Source organism: Chionomys nivalis, chromosome 2 (genome assembly GCF_950005125.1).
Source record: "Chionomys nivalis chromosome 2, mChiNiv1.1, whole genome shotgun sequence".
NCBI classification, from domain to species: domain Eukaryota; kingdom Metazoa; phylum Chordata; class Mammalia; order Rodentia; family Cricetidae; genus Chionomys; species Chionomys nivalis.
The window spans coordinates 64,308,403-64,329,525 of record NC_080087.1 but is presented as its reverse complement, the minus strand read 5'-3'; the positions used below and the strand labels follow the sequence as shown (position 1 = coordinate 64,329,525).

Here is a 21,123-nt window from a genome sequence, read left to right as displayed (position 1 = left end):
TTGCTGGAGGAAGCAGTATAAAGGCTGCCAATGAAATGGTAACTGATTTGAATGTGCACTAATCTTTTCTGATTTTCCCATGGTGATAGTTATGATTCAGGTTAGAGATTTTTGGTCCATAAAAGAATATTTGTTTATCTTCTTCCTCTTTCAATCTTCCATATTACTCAGTATTCTTCAATAAATTGAATCTCTTTTATTTCTGTTTAAAGATGGCTTCTTGAAAACTATAATAACAATTAAACCATGACAAGCATCTTGAGTATAAAAGAAAAACAAAAAGAAACAGCGGTGCAACTCTAGGCTGTGATGTTTTCTCAGTGGATTTGAGCATAGCATAGATAGGTCACTCCCTTTTCCCTAATATATTAGTGACTTAAAATAATTATTGCAACATTTATGGGAAACTGCTGGCATTTTCAGCCTATGAAATTGCTTTTTAAATGTGCATAGACTATAACACCTTTGTTCCTCAGGCTGCAAGCATGCAACCAAAACTAATAACTGTAAGCTACTCAGTGCCACACCTGACAGATTGTGATTTGTTTCATAAGTTAGTGTATGATTAAAGTTACTGCAATGAGAAAACATGTACATGTAGACACATACACACACACTACACATGGGAAGTATGAAAAGAATTTTATGGAAAATATGTGTGCAAATACACACATATGTATGTATTTCCATGCAGATAAAACTATTTTGTGTAAAACTAAAAATAGCTTGTAAAATTATTATATATTTTTGCCTTAGGATCCCCAAATGCAGCAAGATATTTTATAGAATTCAAAAGAACTTTTTTTGGACTCTCATGAGAGAACCTGAAAGGAACTGTGAGGGCCATTAATCTGAGCTTTGAGCATGCAGTTATGCTCTGTATTAATCTTCTCTATCATTTTTCTTAACAAACTTGTATTATTGCAGAACACAGGATAGATTTTTAAAATCTTTCTTTTGCTCTATGAACCATGCAGGTAGCTGACTCTTGATCTCAAATATGTGTCACTTTCTGTGATGGGTAAGTACTGAGTTTTTTCCTAAGACATAATTGGAGATTTAGCACCATCTTGAACAAAAGACTTTCTCAATATAGCTCTTACACTTATCTGCTATGGAGAGAGAGGTTAAAGTAAGAGGGAAATAACAGCTTTTCCTCTATTGAATTTTGTTTTTGATTGGCACTGTAAGGTTCAAAATTTTGTCTTAGTTCTTCATAATATTGTTACTATGTGTATTTCAGCACCCCCTGACTTATTCTTTACTTCAAGAAGAGCCTGATGTTGTAGGTTATATGAATCATATCTTCCATAGCTTTCCTAGCGAGACATTTGCTAGCCAGATTGAAGAGAAGTTTTTCCGTTTTAGTTAGCAGATCATTTGAAATTGATGCCCATGAAGAAACCAGGTAGTTTGCTTTTAATTCACATGCCCTGAGAAGCACACGGACAGCTAGATATAATTATGGGGCATTATGATTATTGTAAGGACATTTGTTCATTTTGGAAATGTTTTCAAACTCTTAAAGATGTATTTACTTGTGTTAAACAGAGATAGGCAGCTGAGTTTTTTCTTTTTTTTTTTTTTTTTGAATGGTATTGCAGACATCCCAATAGGTCAACCATTCCTCCATGTGACTATGAAAATTTATTTGGTAGGAACCAGTTCTAGAGAACTCATAAAATTATTTCCTCATCACCCTGTTTTCTGGCATCTTAGTAAGGTGAGAACACCCACCAGAGAATAAAATTCTTCATCTATTACTATACATGAAATACAAAGGTTTTTTAAAATTTGGTGGTTAATTTCGAGATTGTAATATAATCCCAATATTTCTCTCTTCTCTTCCTTCCCTCCAAATCTTCTTACATACCTTTCTTTGCTCTACTTCATAGCTATCTCTTTTTTCATTAAGATTTGTCACAGGCATGTATGTATGTACATATATACTCCTAAATATAATCTGCTTAGTCTACATAATGTTACTTATATGTATGTTTACAGGGCTATTAATTCAGTATTAGATAACTAGTTGTCTGTAGTTATTTGTATAGTGTTAATAGCCAACATTCTAGGGACAGTCTAAGTTCCCCTTGTAGGGAATTTATAGATTTTTTCAGGAATTACATTAAGTACGTGAAAGCCAAGAGTATTTAGGTTTTGAAATTTCCTCTTTGAAAATGACATATTTAGGGAATTTGGTGGCCCTGTGCATTTCTAGGTACCACTTTCACAGTCTATGTTTTCTTTATTCCAAGTTTTCTTAATTTTTTTTATTCCTTGGTCCACATGCTTTTTTTGTCCTTTATTTTATTTTATATACCAACCTAGTTTCTTTTCCCTCTTTTCTTTCTGTTTTCTCCCCCACGTCTTTTCTATCCTTCATCTACTTTTCCTCCATCTTTATTCAGATGGAGTAAGGTTTCCCTTGGAAATCAACAAAGCATGGGTGCCCACGTGCTTTTAGGTCTTCCTTTTTTTTTCTCTCTTCTCTGGCCTGAAGAATTACCTGATGTAGAAGTTGATACACTTCACATAGAAACCATTAAAAGGAAAGAATATTTACAATAAATAGAACAAAGCCATCATTTGTTTTGGTCAGATTTGGAACACTCCACATTAAGTAGTGTATATGTATGAACATCTTAGAACACCTGTTGTTTTATTTAGGATTTCTATTGCTGTGAAGGGACACCATAACCATGGAAACTCTTAAAACATTTAGTTGGGGCTGGCTGATAGTTTCACAGGTTTATTCCATTATAATCATGGCAAGGCATGGTGGTATGCAGGCAATCATGGTGCTGGAGAAGGAGCTGAGAGTTTATATCTTGATCTACAAGCAGCAGGAAATGAACTGTGCCACATGGCATAGTTTGAGGGTAGGAGACCTCAAAGCCTGCCCTTACAGTAACATACTTTCTTCAATAAGGGCACACTTACTCCAACAAGGCCACACCTTCTAATAGTGCCACTACCTATGAGCTTATGGGGGCCAGTTTATATTCAAACCACTCCACCTGTGCTATTTCCTTTGGGGTGTTTTTTCTGATAATTCTCATAGTTTTTCAATTTTGTAGGGAGATTCAGGCATTGCCTGAGATGACACATGAATTAGAAATAGAGAAAGAATATACCTCTAACTCTTCTACTATTCTACAGGTATGGAATTTATAAGTTCCCGCATATTGATAATTTAGAATGTTCTCACATCCAGTACTCAGATTCTTATCAATGGTTATATGACGAACTAAATTGGACAAGTAAGTTGTAAGCCTGCTTCTGAGCCTGCTAACTGGAAATAAATATAATATTCTTTTGTGCATTCCAAAGCAAGCCATTTTATGCCTCATGGTTGCCATCTGTCTATATTGGTTCTATTTACATGGATAAGCATGAAAAGAGTAATCAAATGAACACATTATAGTACCAGTTCTTTAGGTACATTGCATTAATTCCTTTGACTAACTCTGAAATTAGTAGTAAAGAAACCAGGAAGACACCTACTTTAACCAAGAGATAGTTTTTCTCCATTAGAGAATTCAATAATATATTATTAGCCTAGACACAATTGTCAATTTGCTGGTTGTATTGTATATTATTGCTATGTAATGATTTATTTGCATTCTTATTAACAATACATCAAAATTTATGTTTTTTTCTGGATTGAAGTCAGGGTATAGATTTAGGTTGCAGTATATCTGAGGCTTGACTTTTTTTTTTTGCCCCACTCACTCAAGTTGTTGGCAGAATTCTGTTAATGAGGTGATAGGAATGAGGCCTTGGCTTCTATAACTGTCTTTGGGAACAGTACTGTTCATGATATACTGTGCTTCTCTCTAGGCTTTTTTTTGTGGTTTTTTTGTTGCTTCAGATCTCTGTGACTTCTGTCTACATCTGTACCTCATTCTTGAAAATTTCTTCCTCTTCTTCTTCTTCTTCTTCTTCTTCTTCTTCTTCTTCTTCTTCTTCTTCTTCTTCTTCTTCTTCTTCTTCTTCTTCTTCTTCTTCTTCTCTCTCTCTCTCTCTCACATATGTTTGTGTGTGTGTGTGTATGTGTGTGTGTGGGTACACATGTATGTATTGATGTCAAGGACCAATGTTAGGTATGTCTTTTATTGATTCCCTCCTTACTTTTTGAGACATGGTCTCTCACTCAAACTGAAAGTGATGGATTATCTAGATTTGATGGTTAGCAAGCCCTCAGGATACTCTTTTGGTTTCCCAATGCTGGGACTACAGGTCCACACCACCACACCTGACTTTTTGTATGGGCACTAGGGGTCTAAACTCTAGTCCTCATGCCTGCATAGCAACCATTTTATCCACCGAACATCTTTCCACTTTGTATTTCTTCATAAAGCTCCTATCTGCTTCGGTCATATGCACTTTGGACAGTCCCTTTTTTAGCTAAGTTTATTTTTTACAGACTTTGATTGTATCTGGAAAATTCTTTCATGCATTCCATGTAACATAATCTAGTTACAGATTCTGCCCATATGCCAACCCAAGAGATGATGGTCACCTTATCTACAAAGGGGATGGGATTAGAGGTCATCAGAAACTTCTCCCTTCCATATTGAGAATGTAAGGAAACCATATATGTTTAAAAATGGCAATAATACATATAGTATCCAGAAAAAAATGCTTTTTTGACCTAATTTGGATTCTTTCCTCTTTGAACACATTTTAAAATAATTTCACATATGTATACCATATTTCTTGCTCATATACATGCCTCGGTTCCTCTATCCAGCTCCCCTGCTCCTGAATGTATCTCTAATCTCTTTTGTAACGTTTTCATATATATATATATATATATATATATATATATATATATATATATAGAGAGAGAGAGAGAGAGAGATACACACACATACACTATGGAATTTATATGTGTGTGGGTGTGTATTATATAATTTTTTTCCTTGTGCAGTGAAGACATAACACCAGATTTGAAATTCAAAATCCAAAACAAGCCCATCCCTGTTTGAGAAGCTATTGTTATTTTCTGGCTTCTGGGAGAAGGAGAGTATGATTTCTTCAGTGATGTGTCCCCTGATAGATTCTAGTGTATGACCTACTTCCATGCTCATAAGAGCAGCATTAAATGGACTCAATAGGTTAAAATAAGAGAATCATGAAGTTAAGAGGGAGGCATGATATGGGTTTTTTTTTGAAGAGCTGGAAGACAGTAGAATGTGGATATGATCAAAATACATTGTATACAAATACAGAATTTTCATATAATAAATAGTAAAAAGTAAAAAACAAAGCAAACTCGCCAGGCGGTGGTGGTGCACACCTTTAATCCCAGCACTTGGGAGGCAGAGGCAGGCAGATCTCTGTGAGTTCGAGACCAGCCTGGTCTACAAGAGCTAGTTCCAAGACAGGCTCCAAAACCACAGAGAAACCCTGTCTCAAAAAACCAAAAAAAAAAGCAAACTCTATAGCTGTTATGATTGTTTGTACAAGCCATGCCTACTCCCTCCCCCATCCACTGGGGCAGGTTGATCTTCTGGGCTGAGCTCGCTCTCTTTTCCATCTTCCTCTCAGAGAGTCAGCTTCGCTTCTGACTCTCTCCCTACTTCTCCACTCCCCTTTCTCTGTCTCTCCCCCTTGTCCTCTTCTCCTTCTCCACCCTCTCTCCTCTAAGTAATAAATATCCAATTCTATTCTGTATGGTGTGTCTGTCCATGCACCTCCCACCCACTCACCTGCCCTGTCGCTCGCTGCTGGGAAACTGCACCTTCCGGGGACTCATTGTCGCTGGGACCAGCCCAACGCTGCATGGCTGGGCCCTGCCCAGGGCTGGCGGCTCTCCCGGTCAGGGACCCACTGCTTGGGACCAGGCACCTGACTCACTCTGAGCTGCTCAGGACCAGCAGGCAAAAATCATAACAATACCCAAGCTTAGTGAGAGCTGGACTTTTGTATTGCCAATACAGACAATTGCCAATGCTAACAATTGTTTTAAGTAATATCTGTGTTTCCAACTCCAATTAAAATACAGAATAGTTTATTCATATTATTCAGAGATTATCACATGATAACTCCTAAATTATGTTAGCAATGAAGTAATCTGATCTAGACAAACAGGGTGAAGAACACCAACAGGAAATATATTTACATCTTCTATCCATATCCCAGACATGTTAGCAACTTTCTGAGCACTTATACTGGTTTACATCAATGTCTATGTATGATGGTGCATTTTCCTTTGAAAGTAGAAAGGATTTGTGTTCAAATCTTTTATTCCGTCTTGTCAGATTATTGATAATTCTGTGCTACACAATTTATGTATGTTTTTTTTTTTATGAGCAGAGCTGAAAATGGACTCCTATTTAAGCAGTTTGCTACCAGAATTTGGTATCCAGGCTATTACCTTACAGTTTTCATTTTCAGTGATTTGTTTATTAACAAATGCAACTTCAAATCTACACTTTCAAAACCAAAGAGCATTTGTGTATTATGAATACTTAATGAAGCCATGAAAATACATAAAAAATCAACACTAATTGTAGGACTTAATTTTATATGATCTGTATAAAATTTGGAGTCTGTACTTCTGATAAACCTTGTTTAAAAATAACTGTGTGTCAGCCCAGCATCTAAAAGCTTTGTTGAAACTCATGTCTTATGGAATGGAAGTAGGTCATCCCATGGTGGGGATGAGGATGTGTAGGGTTAGTCTAAGAAAGAAGGCAGAGTCAGCACTTCTTGTCCTCATTTAGCTGACATCATGTGGATTTGGATGTGCCAGCCAGGGGGTCAGCAGATGCCTCAGCATCTATCTCTCTCTGAACATTCTGGTTATATTAGTGCATCATCTGTCTATCACTCATTGTCTCCCAGCATGGATTTCTACCTGATTCATCAGCAAAACTTCAGCAGGATGCTAGCAATATTACTTCTTTTTTCCAAAGCAGTGAACTTATTATGTTTGAGAAAGTGATTCAAGACCTCATCACAACTGAATATGAAGATCATCTATATTTAATTTGTTCCTATAACAAACTGACCTTTAATATGTCTTTTATATAAAAAAAGAAAGAAAAAACAGAAAAAAAACCAAAACAAAGCACACATACACACAAAACATAAAAACAGGAATCTTTAATGAGGACTCAAGGAGGGCCAGGGTTACTCTGAGGTCATTCTCAGTAACAGTTTTTCTTCTTAGGATCATTTCTTTCTCATCTATGCTGCAAGCTTTTAGCCTTCTTTTTAATAACTTACATTTTGTGGTTCTTGAAAGAGATGCTGAGCACCTCATTGTAATGAAAAGGTTTCCAAGTTCAGTTGTTTAAAGTGCTTGTTTCTACTTTTAGAGTATATGATACTTTCAACATACTTCGAGTATCACATATTTAAGAATACTTCTCATAAAATTTTAGTTAAACTTCAATTTATTGCTCTTATCATTCTTATTTCTATAGTTAGATCTTCTTGAAGCTTGAAGAACAGGTTTTAATATACTCGGCTTCATAAAATGGAAATCACTTGTATTTTACTATAAGACATAGAGTAAGATACTGAGAAACTGCTTTGAAAATGCTAATAGCTTAGATGCTTGTTGACAGTAAATGAAAGTATCTGCTGTATGTCTTACTTATGTTTTACATCCTTGTCATTTTCCTGGGCACCAAACAAACCATTGTTTGGAAAGTTTAAAAGTTGAGATGCAAAACAGCACATTCTTTCATTGATGAGGTACAACTAAAGAATAGGAGGATGTTAGACCTAACAAAAGATGAACTTGAACATAGGGAAAGAAAAGAGACCTTAACCTGAAGGACTTGGAGAACCCCTTGAAGTTTCTTACAGAATGGAGTCCTGTATTTGAATGCCTTTCTAAGCATCATTTAAGCATTTTTGTGATGTACACTGACATACTGGAAACAGAAAATCCTGTTGGGAAATTGTCATTGTATTTTAAATGGGCCATAATGAGGACTTGAACTACAACAGGATTCTAAGACAAATGAAAATAAATAGGTTTATGGGACTAACACAGAGTATACTTAACATCTTTGGGTGTCTGTCTATGTTTTTTTTCTAGTGTCTGAGATGACAGTAAATTTGTAAACCTGGAGGGAATGCATGAGATCAAGACTTAGGGGAAAGGAAATAAACTTAATAACTGACAAGTACAGTTTGAGGGAGCTTGGAAAAGACTGAAATCAAGGAGGCATTGTATTGGAAGTCAGCAGAGAATTTGCCTGCTGGGTTTAGGGCATTTCCACATCTATACAGTAGTAAATGCTCTGAGGACAATGTGAGGCAATATTTACTGAAGAACAAAAAATACCAGGATTCTCCTGTAAACAGATTGGTGATTACCTGAATTGTCATAATAAAACCTTCATTTAGTAACTGATGGAAACAAATGCAAAAATCCACAATCAAGCCCTGGGCCTAGCTTCCGGGGTCAAGTTGAAAAGTGGAAGAAGAGATTATCATGAATGGGAAATCCACAGAGACAGTTGATCCGAGCTCCTGGGAGCTCATATACACTAGACTGATAGTAGAGAGTATGCAAGGGACCTAACTAGGCCTTCTGCATGTGGACAACAGTTGGTCTGTTTGAGGAGCCCCTGTCACTGGGACCAGGATCTATCCCTGGTGCATGAGCTGGTTTTTTGGAACCCATTCCTTATGGTGTGTGGGATGCCTTGCTCAGCTTTGCTGCAGAGGGTGGAAGCTTGATCCTGACTTAACTTGATACACAAGGCTTAGTTGACTCTCCATAGGAGGCCTTATCCTTTCTGAGGAGTGGGTGGAGGGTTAGAAAGGAGGTAGGGGAGGAAACAGGAGGTTAGAAGGAAGGCAAAACTGTGATTAGTATGTAAAATAATAAAAATTTTAATAAAAATACTGGGATTGAATTCTGAAGAATTTAAGTTTGAGAGATGTGTGTGGGGGCAGGGAAAGAGAGAGAGAAAGTTTAGAAATTTGCTTACTTAAGCTATGTCATTAGAGATGTTATTTAAATTTGTTACTACAGCTTGATGAGAGCTATAGTCCAGTAGTAGTACAAGAAACTATAGAATCTAAAATAATTACTTTGAAGGGAATATTGATAAAATTTAAAATGCCCCTGAAAATACATTTGGTGCCAACTCTTGGTTTATTGGTCTTCCACCAGAGTACTGTCTGTTTACTAAGGTCCCCACCCATTAAGAACACTGATTCTCCCTCTCCCAATAGCTATCAATGTAAAGAACTTCTCAGAGAAGAGTGAAACTTCATATTCAACTCTCTTCTTTATGCTGGAATTCTGCCTTGCTTGAGCGTAAACAGGTCTTATAAACACTGTTTCAACTTCTGTGAATCTATATATGCAACTGCCTTACTGTATCTAGAGAACAGTTTCATTGTCTTAATACATTCTCTCTTGCTGTTATAGTCTTTTCTTCCTGTCTTTCCCAATGATCCATAAGCCTTGGGAGGAGGGGTTATGATATAGATGTCCATTTTAGAATTGAGAAGTCCTCCAGTCTCTTATTTTATCCATGTTGAACAATTGTGAATCTTTATTATAATCACCATCTATTGTAAAAAGAAGTTTCTCAGATGAAGGTTGACAGAGTACTTATATATGGGTATATTAATAAGTCATTTAATATTATGTTCATTCAGAAGAATAATAGTAGTGGTTTATGACTTGTTTTGCGGGACCCTCACCCCTTATTCTCAAAGGGGTAAGAAGAAATTTCCTAGCAGAATGTTTTCCCAGGACGATAATGGCCTTCCCCTCTCCCACCCAGGAGATTCTGAACACAAGGTCACTTAGATAAGCCCAGCCAGCCACCTGGTACAGGCTGATAAAGATGGCCTAACTCAAGAACAATGGCCTTGCTCTAAGAACAAGGAAAAAACTAACTTAACAGAATGGGAGGGAGAAAAAGTTCTTGTACCCATGCCAAAGCATCTTCAAAGATTCTCTTTGCAGTTATGCCTTTAAAAGCTTACCCCACAGAGGAGATACAACTCCTCTCTACCTTGTTGTAATGGGGATGGAGATGAGTTCCAAACATGTTTGTATTATGCTGATTTAACCTTGCTTATTACAGTCTGGGCCTCTCTGGTGGTCTCTCTCTTTGAGTCATAATCTGGGCACAACAGTTTGGCCACTGACTTTTAGCCCTGATAGGGTCCAGGTATGGGTTGGATCTTGTGAAATAGACCTTAAGTATAATCAGAAAGTGGTTGTTTAGTTTCATGACATTTATGCCACTTGTGGTGGTTTGAATAAGAAAGCCCCCACAGGCTCATATATATTTCATACTTGGTTATCAGGGAGTGACACTAAGAAATAGGAGTTCTGACCTTGTTGGAGGAAGAGTGTTGCTGGGGGGATGGGCTTTGTGGTTTCAAGAACCCAAACCAGGCCCAGTTACTCTTTCTTATGGCTGCCTGCAGATCTGGATGTAGAACTTTCAGCAGTTTCTCTAGCACTATGTCTACCTACATGTTGTCATGCTCTCAGCCGTAATCATGATGGACTAAATCCATGAAACTATAAGCAAGCTCCAATTACATGCTTTCCTTTTTCTTTTTAATAAAGTTGCCGTGGTCATGATCTCTTCACAGCAATAGAACACTAACTGAGCTACCATGATTATACAATTAAGCATGTCTCACCAGGCCAGCATTTTTTGCAGCTTATAGGATCCAGAGCTGGGTAAGACTGATCATCATTTTTCTTCCCCAGTGGTGTGAATAGCACTTTCTAGTACCATGAAAGCTATCTAGTAGAGATCAAACTTCTGCCTCAGTACCAGATTTCTCCATGTTCTATGACTCAAGTGTGTTGTGTCTTCATCAATAAGGTCTTGTATAGAGTCCAGGGGTTGGGGGTGTTTGCGTGACACTCATTCTGGGGAGATGTTTATTTACTCCTGATAGGCCAAAGTACAGATTCCACTGAAGTGAAACTTAGTGAGTGAATTAATTTTATTGATGTTGCTTACAGGAATATGCATAAGGATTTAGTTACAGGACAAAAATAAATCAAAGACAGCTCCATTACCCAAACCCATTTTAGCATGGGTGACAGCTCACAGAAGCTGGAAACCTGGACTTCACTGTACAACCCACAGGCGATTCAAGCGGTTAGAGAGTGTCCTTCCCTAGAAACTTGTCTTATGTCTAGTTTCAGGCAGCTCAGCTTGTCTTAGAATGCCTCACATCTGTTATTACTTCTCATATATTTGTGCGAAAAGAAGGACCTTGTGAATCTGGTCAGTTTCAGGGATTTCTTGAAGCTGCTTTGAACTGTTTACTTCCTGGGTTTAAGGAGCATCCCTGAAGGATGCATTGTTTAAGCTTCCTTTAGAACATCCTACTGCTTATCTCCCTTTAAGATCCTGTGTCTTAATAAGCCTCCTTCCAAAAAGAATAATTTTATCTAGGAGGAAATTGCTACACAGTAGGAGGGTAACTAAGAGAAATAGAAATAGATTCACTATTTGGAAGTGTCTATGGGACTTCACTGACCAACAACTCTCAAAGAGGTAACCCATTTTAGAACCATGATTGCCATTTGTTAACCTGTGCGAGCTAGTAGGAACACTGCCATCCCTTTAAAAAGTAACGTCATTTCAATTTTTTAGATGTGTATATATGTATATGTTTTCAGGAGCTTCTACAGTAGTTGGTTTGCATATTATTTTCTTAAAAAGTTTTTATAGAGCAGGTTGTACTTTTGTATTTAGGAGTATACAAGTGTGTGTGTGTGTGTGTGTGTGTGTGCACATGTGTGTAACCAGTCTTTCTCTGTCCTGCCTGCCACTTTCCAAATAACCACAAGAAGACTTCTTATTAATTTTAAAAGCTTGGCCTTATCTTAGGCTTGTGTATAATTAGCTCTTATAACTTAAATTACCCATTTTTATTCATCTGTGTGCTGTCACATGGCTCATGACATTTAACTTGCCTCTTGTATGTTCTTCTTCTTCTGTATCTAGCTGGCAACTCCCTCTCTCTTCTTCCCAGAGCTCTCACTATCTGGGAGTTCCACCTATACCTTCTGCCTAACTATTGGATGTTTAGCTTTTTATTAAACCAATCATAGTAGTATGACTTTACACAGTGTATTCAAATATCTTATAACATGTGTGTGTGTGTATTATAAATTAAGGGCCGACCATTTATTTTTGTACAACCCATTGGTATGTTCTTCCCTCAAGAAAACTGTATCACTATATCTCCTATGCTTAGCATTCTTGGTTCTTATGCAAGGTTGAGAACCCCTGAGTTTTCACCCTGCCCCTACACCACATAAGCATATATATTGGTGTCCCCATTTACTCAGCTCAGTATTGGTAATGTGAATTTGTGATATACACAAATTCTCAGGAGACACAATCTCACTGCAAACTCTGAAGCATGATTAATCAAAACTCAGAGACAGAAATTTGGGGTCAACCTGAAGGTCTGTAAAGCAAAATAGCTAGCCACTGGCTCTTAGCTCGATCTCAGTCTGAAAATGGCAATTCTGCCTCCAGGAATCTCAGAATGAGACTATGCCTGAGAGCTGTCTCCTTCTGTTTTATAATCTGTTGACCACCTCGGAGGGTCACTCTGTCTAGGGTCTGTAACCCACCTGGCAGGTCCAGTAATTCCAGGGTCTCGGAGAGGTACTACCTGAAAGACATGGGCGGGAGACAGGAAGAAGGCCAAGCAGAGTTTTTGTCAAAGCCTCCGTTTATTAGAGTCATGGTTGCACCTTATATAGCCCCTGGATGAGGAGCTTGGGGGGCTGGGGCACGGGATCTTGCCACTTGGTTCACGTCGGTCACGTAGGCCAAGAGGTTACGATTGGTCAGGTGAGGGTTCCTCTGCCAGGAGTTCACGAGTTGACACACCTAGTTCTCTAGATAGTTTGGAATGTGAGGCGGGTTCCGCTAACAGATAGCTCTCTATTAACAGACAATTTGGGTGTGGGATAGACTTTGTCAATAAAACAATTCTCAATACAATTGGGAAGTGGAGCCCTCTGCAAACTTCTCAGGGCAATGATCCCTATAATAATTTTGGCGGTGGGGGGGGGCGCGGAAATGGCTCCTGACAATAATCCTCTCTAGGACTGGGTTTAAAATCGTGCACCTTTGGGATTAAAAGCGTACACCACCCAGTTTCCATGACAAATTATTATGGTTGCTGGGATTAACAGTGTATGCTATTGCTGTCTGGTCTGTATGACTGGCCAGTGTGGCTGTTTTACTTTTCTGACCATCAGGCATGTTTTATTTATTAAAATACAAGTGAAATGCAACCACAAAACTCCTCGATCCTCTGGTTTATGTAACTGGAGGTTTCTTGTCCCGCATAGTACCACAGCAGCTTTTAAAAATCCACTCAGAGGCTTAATATTAATTACATACTTTTTGACCTATTAGCTCAGGCTTATTACTAGATATCTCTACCACTTAAATTAACATATTTTTATTAGTTTATATTTTACCATGAGGCTTGTGGCTTGTTACCTCAAATCTTGCTTCACTGGCAGCTGCTTACATCTTCTTCAGTTCTACTTTCTTTCTCCCTGTATTCAGTTTGGATTTCCTGCCTGGCTCTATTTTGCCCTGCCATATATCAGAGCAGTTCTTTTATTAATTAAAGGTAATAAAATTATATTCACAACATAGAGAGGGGCATCCTACATTAGGTTTACAGTGTTTCTTCCCCCATTTTTACAGCAATCCTTGAGCCTTAGGTGCAAGAGTTCTGTTGTAGCTATATCATCTGTACTGGTATGTATAACTATGTATTTTGGGATCCACAACTCTGCATTTTGATTGGTTGTGGTTTTCTATAGAGGTCTCTAGTTGTTTAAAGAGAGTAGAAAACTAAAATTACTAATAAAAATTGGTAGTCAGCACTACAACAAATTGTATATGTGTATGTGTCCAAGTGGCATGGATTTTTCTCCAATTCTGGACATTTTTATTAGTTACTTACTATTAAAATCCTAAATAATTATGATTAAACATAATACACTTATCAGAACTTGAGTTATAAATAATAGTTCATGAATAGGTAACTGAGTGATGGAAGAGCAAAACAGGTAGGAAGTGTCATTTCCTTGAGTCTTTGGCAAAGTTAGGGCAGTATCCTTTCCTGTAGGCTTTCTCAGAACCCCGAAATGGAGCAACACTAATGTCTATTGGCTGCTGCAGATCTTCTGTCTATCTCACAGTGATCATGAGATAGAGTGAATATTGAGAAGTGTGCATGTAAATAAGCAAGAACCCTCAGGATAAGGCATCATCAAAGACCAATTTTAAACTATTGACAAGCTAGTCAAGAGCAAAGTGTCTCAGGAAAAAAAATGAAGTATTTCAGTGAAGGTACAGGTTCTCCCCAAGGATGAAATTGAAGTTCTTATTTAATGAAAAGGAACACTGAGATAGTTTCTTCTTCATGGTTCCTGCAGTGCTATAGCTAAGAGGCATGCTTGTTTATTTTTCTGTGTAAGTTCCTAAAGGGCACAGACAGTGTTTTGTGCCCAGGAGATTGATTGGTATTCAATAGACATTGGAGAAATAAATCCCTGAGAGCACAGACAGTGAAGTCCATTCTAAAGATGTTATATTGGCACTAGGCTTGCTATCTAGCTTCCCTTTTCTTTTCCTAGTCAGATACTAATAGTTTGGGAATTTGAATTATAAGTACACATTTGCTTTCAGTTTGCATATAGTTACAACAGGAAATCTTTCTTTCAAAAGTTCTTCATTTTTATTCTAAGAAAATCTATTAGGGACTAATTGAATATTTGGGCTAGTTATATCAAAACTATAAATTGATTAACAATTTGCAACAGTAAGTTTATGGTGATTGTATCAAATTCAGTAACTAATTAGTATAGTGGTAAAATTATCATGCGTACTAGAATTAAATATATATTAACAAGAAAAAATGCCAAGAAGGTCTAATAGAGACCACAGTGATTATTGAGGAAAAATCTATAAGAAAACATCTATTTCTGATTAATTTGCTGAATTATTTTTATTTTCTCAGCCTTTTAGTCACTATATATGTGAGATTAAAAGTCATAAAACCTCAAATATAATCTTAGACAATGATTCATTAAGCCATATGGCAACATAGTAATTTTGTGCTATTAAATCATAATATTACCAAGAAATTTGTTGGTCACATCAATTATTTTATAGAATCTTGAGATATATTGCAAAACTTTTTGTTCATTTGTTTGATTTTTTATTTTAAAATGCTACTGTAATAGATTGGCTTGAAAATCGGACTTATTTTCCCATTCCTCCATGTAACCATAGATTTGCAATTTTGATTTTCATGGAACGTTCTTTCTCTACTGTCTTTAGAGATACTTTAGTAAGTTCCCCTGGGCTGCTGCTGTCTCTGAGACTGAACCTCAGGCAAACTTATGGACTTTTCCTTTTAGAACTATACTTCCACAGGTTATTCCACTTGAATAACCTATTGGACAGGGTAGACTAGTTGTCCCAGGTAGGTTTGCCCTAGACCAGGCTATTTCTACTTGACTTGCTAGCAGGCACATGACTGCTGCCATGGAGCCCAGATGAGACAGCAGAACTATTCAGTCAATCAGAGACTACCCAGCATCCGTGTTTGGTGTATCCTACTTGACTACTAAGATTTTGTGGTTATCTGTTAAGGAAATGTGAGGTTCCCTTTTATTAACATGAAGGCATTTAATTCAATTTTTATTTTTATTCAGTCTTTGTGGATTTCATATCATGCATTCTAATCCCTCTCATCTCCCTGTCCCCTTGCATCTTTCCTCTGCCCTTGCAACCTCTCCCCAAAACAAAACAAAAATTAAAAGAAAAACAAAAACCAAAACAAGACAGAAACAACAAAAAGAATCTTGTTGCGGAAGCTTTAGTTTGTTCATCTTTATTTGCAAATGTTCATTACCACGAGTCATTGGTCTGGCTCCAGGCCTCTGGTTTCTGCTACACCACTGATAACAGACTTTCACTAGGATCTCTCTTGGATATCCTGTTGTTATCCCGTGTCAAGGAGATACTGATATTTTGGATCTGTAGGTGTGTTCCCTTTACATGTGACAACAGTTCATAGATTCGGTGGATGTTGGGCTGTGCCTAGGTTCTGGTCAGCTCACTAGCATTCCTTCATCACTACCTAGCTAGCACTACCTCGCCTAGCTCACCCAATACAGCCTTCAGCAAGGAGTTGTGGCAAGTTTTCCTGCTCTTGGGCTTTCAGGTCTGGCCCCCCCTCACTCATAATGCCAAGGCCAACTTAATGTCTTGCCCAGGCAAGGTGTAAGGCACTCTCCCCCGATTGCTGTAGGGGCCATATGAGCAGATGGTGGGATCAACTTTCCTACTCTCACCTCTCAGGGCTGGTGCACCTGCAACCAAGTAATAAGGTCAGCTTTAGTATGTTGCCCAGGTAGGGTTCAGGGTTAGCTCTACTGTGTGTTATAACTGGTGTAGGGCAGGGCTAGTTCTCTTATTCTTGTACCCCTGGGACAGCTCTATTTCCTGCCACAGTTAGCAAGGGATAGAGTGGGGAGGCATCTTTCCCTCATCCACGCCACCAAATGGCAAAGGGGTCAGGGTCAGCTCTGTTGCTCTCATACACTTAGAGCTGACTTACCTGTGATCCCCAAAACAGACTTAGTTCTAGTGTGCTTCCAAGTTGAGGTACATGATTATGGTGAGGAATGGGACAAGCTCTTCCTCGAGGGGTAGGGATGTAAGCAAGTGTGAGTGCTGTAGCTCTGGAGCCACAAAGATATCCTAACTTTTTGGGAAGCCAGGCTACACCTAAGAGCTGTAGTAGGACAGCTCTGGAGGGGTAGAGTCACAATAAGACAGCTCTGGATGGGAAGAGCCACAATAGGACAGTTCTAGAGGAGTATAATAACAATAAGACAGCTCTGGAAGGGTAGAGCCACAATAGGACAGCTATGGCTGGGTAGAGCCACAATAGGACCGCACTGGAGGGGTAGAGCCACAATAGGACAGCTCTGGAAGGGTAGAGCCACAATAGGACAGCTCTGGAGGGGTAGAGCCACAATAGGACCGCACTGGAGGGGTAGAGTCACAATAGGACAGCTATGGCTGGGTAGAGCCACAATAAGACAGCTCTGGAGGGGCAGAGCCTCAATAGGACAGCTCTGGAGGGGTAGAGCCTCAATAGGACAGCTCTGGAGGTTGCAATAGGACAGCTCAGCCCTGGAGGGAAAGGTGTCCTGACTTGTTAGGAAGCCAGGCTATCTGAAGATGGGGTGCAGTGGGGGATAATCTCCCTCCAGGAAATAACAATCCTGCTTTTCTCTCAGAAAGCTACTACAGGTGAACTTTCCTCTGCTCCTCTAAAGAACATTTTAGAGAAGCTATCCTAGTGTACACTCTGCTAAAGCGAAGCCCCTGCAGAAATGTAGCAATCTCTTCAAGCTCCTGTGAAAAATTGTTACTGTTTTGGCTTAGTCTTGCTCAGGCCCACTAAGGGAATGTCTCAGGAAGGTTTTTCCCCGTAGTCCTGGAAGGGATGTCCCAGCAAAGTTCTTTTATTCTGCACTGACAAATGAAGATTCTTTTTCACTGAAGATTTTTTTGGTTCTAGCTATTACAAACAATGCTGCTTTGAACATAGTTGAGCATATACTTTTGTTGTATGATAGGGCATTTCTTGGGTATATTCCCAAGAGAGGTATTGCTGGGTCCAGGGGTAGGTGGATCCCGAAATTCCTGAGAAACCGCCACACTGTTTTCCAAAGTGGTTGCACAAGTTTGCATTCCCACCAGCAATGGATGAGTGTACCCCTTTCTCCACAACCTCTCTAGCAAAGGCTATCATTGGTGTTTTTTATTTTAGCCATTCTGACAGGTGTAAGATGGTATCTTAAAGTTGTCTTGAAATCTCAAGGTCCAAATCATGAGCAGGAGACAGAGCACGAGCAAGGAACTTAGGACAGCGAGGGGTGCACCCACACACTGAGACAATGGGGATGCTCTATCAGGATCTCACCAAGGCCAGCTGGCCTGGGTCTGAAAAAGCATGGGATAAAACCGGACTTGCTGAACATAATGGACAATGAGGACTACTGAGAACTCAAGAACAATGGCAATGGGTTTTTGATCCTACTGCACGTACTGGCTTTGTGGGAGCCTAGGCAGTTTGGATGCTCACCTTACTAGACCTGGATGGAGGTGGGTGGTCCTTGGACTTCCCACAGGGCAGGCAACCTGGATTACTCTTAGGGATGATGAGGGAGGGGGACTTGATGGGGGGGAGGGAAATGGGAGGTGGTGGCGGGGAGGAGGCAGAAATCTTTAATAAATAAATAAACAATAAAAAGAACTGAACAAAAAAAAATAAAAAAAAGATTCTTTTGGGGAAGAGATTTATTTAGGAAGCGACAGAAGAATGGCTGTCTCTGCCAAGGTGGGAAAGGACAGCCTGCAACTGAATAGGTAGAGGGGCTTCTATTTGGCTTCTTAGGGGTGGAGTTTTCCTAGGGAGAAACTTTTCTGTTCAGGGATTGGTTAGTTTAGTTGGTCAGGGCCAAACTCTGTTTCTTTCACTGGTCCTTTTTAGTCCTGTAGCTCTAATTTTACGGTCAGGACATATTGTTTTCACTGGCTCTGATTCTAGAAACAAAGTATATTTCTTTCGCCCTGGTTTCAGAGTCAGGGTGTGTTTCTTTAGTTCTGGGTTCAGGGATAAAGTGTTTTTCTCACTGGCTCAGGTTTCAGATGTTAGATATGTTTTTTTCCCTAGCTCTGGGTTCAGAGTCAGGGTGCTCAGGGGTTGGTTGGTTTCCTGCTCAGGGAGGGATTAGTTAGTTTTTCTGCTCAGGGGTTGGTTGATTTGTGTTTCAGTTGGTCAAGAGGAAAGATGGCTCTGATTTCAGGTCTAAACTTTGTTTCTTATACTGTTTTTTCAGTCTTTGGTTCTAATTTTAGGGCCATGACATATTTCTTTCACTGGCTCTGATTCTATGGACAAAATGTATTTCTTTGGCATTGGTTTCAGAGTCAGAATGTATTTCATTGGTTCTGGGTTCAGGACTAAAAGCGATTCTTTCCCTGGTTCAGATTTCACATCCTGGGTGTGTTTCTTTCACTGACTCTGGTTTCAGAGTCAGGGTGCCTCAGAGATTGGTTGGTTTCCTGCTCAGGGATTGGTTGTTTTTTCCTGGCTGGCCCTTTTACCCTAAGAAGGCAAGTTCTCCTGCTGCAACATCTAGGTAGAAGTAGGACCAGCCATTCCAGAACCAGTGAAGGGCTGGGATGTCTCAGCACAGCATCATTCCGATGATCCCTGTGTTAACATTGACCATGGACATTACCACAGACCCCCAGCTGCAGTAGGACCATGGACCCAAAATGTAGTTCTCAGCAGCAGCTCAGTCCCAGACACCACCATGGCTCTGGTGGCAGCACAGGCCCCTCAGTTCAGCATGGTCCCAGCATCATGGTCCCTGGGCATCAACATGGTATGAGGTGAATGGCCAGACTCCTGGCATCCTTATAACCTTCAGTAGCAAATGAAGCCATAGAAACCACCCCAGAAAATGGCCTCCATAGGACCACAGACCCAGACATGGCCCTAGGCCACAGTCCATTGGTACCAGCTGGCAGCACCAGACATCCAGATCAGCATGGCCCTGGGCATGGCGTGGTCCTCAGACACTGACATGGTCTTAGGTGGTTGACCAGACCCTGGTCCTCCACATGGTCCTTGGTGACAATAGACATCAACTCAGACCCTGGCTGCTGTGGGGTCATGGATCCCAGTATGATCCTTTTCAGCAGTCCTGGCCCAGATGACACCATGACAGGCTACTCTGATCAAGATGTCGGTAGCAGCACGGTCCTCAAACACCCTCATAGCCACAAGTTGTGGCCCAAACCCCAGGAATCTATGTTGCCTTTGGTGGCAACATGGGGCACAGCATCAATACAAATCCTGACTATGGTAGGACCACAGAGCCAGTCATAGTCTTATGCATCAGCCTGGGCCCATGTATCTCCATGATGCAGGCCATCGGGACTACCATGGTTCCTGCAACAGTATGGCCCTTGGATACTAACATGGCCCCCAGTAGAAACCTAGACCCCTGACATTGTCACAGCCTTCGATTGTCTCAGAGCCACAGACATCAACACAGACCTTGTTGTTGTAGGGCCATGGTCTAAGACATGACGCTTGGCCACAGCCCTGGTCTAGATGATACCATGACCCTAGATGATAGCCCTGGCCACTCAAATCAACTTGGCAATGGAAGCGGCACAATCTCTGAACACGAACATGGTCACAGGCTGTGACCCAGACCCTAGGCATCCACGTGGGCCCTGGCAGCAAGATGGGCCAAGGACATCAACACAGACCCTGGGTGCACCAGGACCACACTCATTCAAGTTTTTAAGGACACTATGTCAGTCAATCAAAACTCTGCGTCTATAAGTTCAGACCATAGGGCCCATTTTTGACTATTTAAAATATGATTTCTAACCTATGTTCCATTAGCTAAATATTTATTTTTAATGACTTTGAAGCTGGCTGCAAGGGACAGGAATTGTGCACATCCTCTCCCATTATTGGTACCAATGGATCCATTCCACTACCTTCCCTTAGTACACACTTAGAGGCTAGAGGATACCATCTAACCTGCTGGAAAACAAGCAAGAAATCCACAGTATGGAAGGGGTGTTTAGAGTACAGCATCTGGAAAGAACTGTGTCTGTGTTGCAACTAAGGCACTTTCCTTTGGTGCAGAAGAGTTCTCTGAGGCACTGATTAGGTATTAACTTTCACAGCTTTATCCTAGCTGTCAGAGCCCACCCTGAAATGAGTCTTATAAGTCTCAAAGAATAAACTCTTCATGAGTTTTACACATACAAAGTTTCAGGTTAGCTGCAGGTTATACTTTACCCTGAATATCAGAAGAGTAAAGAAACAAAACTTACATTAGCATGCCATTGTCATATTGGATACAGTTCAGAGGTTCAGGCAGATTGAATACATAGTCTTTTAAAAATGAATTTAGCAGTAACAGTGTCTATCTTCATTTGAGACTCTCTATCCCTTTCTCTCTTTCTCTTTCTTTACACACACACACACACACACACGCAC

The 21,123-nt window shown here is 39.7% G+C and overlaps 1 pseudogene; it reads right to left on the bottom strand.

Annotated features, from left to right (window-relative positions):
* LOC130867734 (elongation factor 1-alpha 1-like) overlaps positions 1-5,764 on the bottom strand; it is a 151,202-nt pseudogene extending 145,438 nt beyond the window's left edge.
* Positions 5,765-21,123: the final 15,359 nt, after the last annotated feature.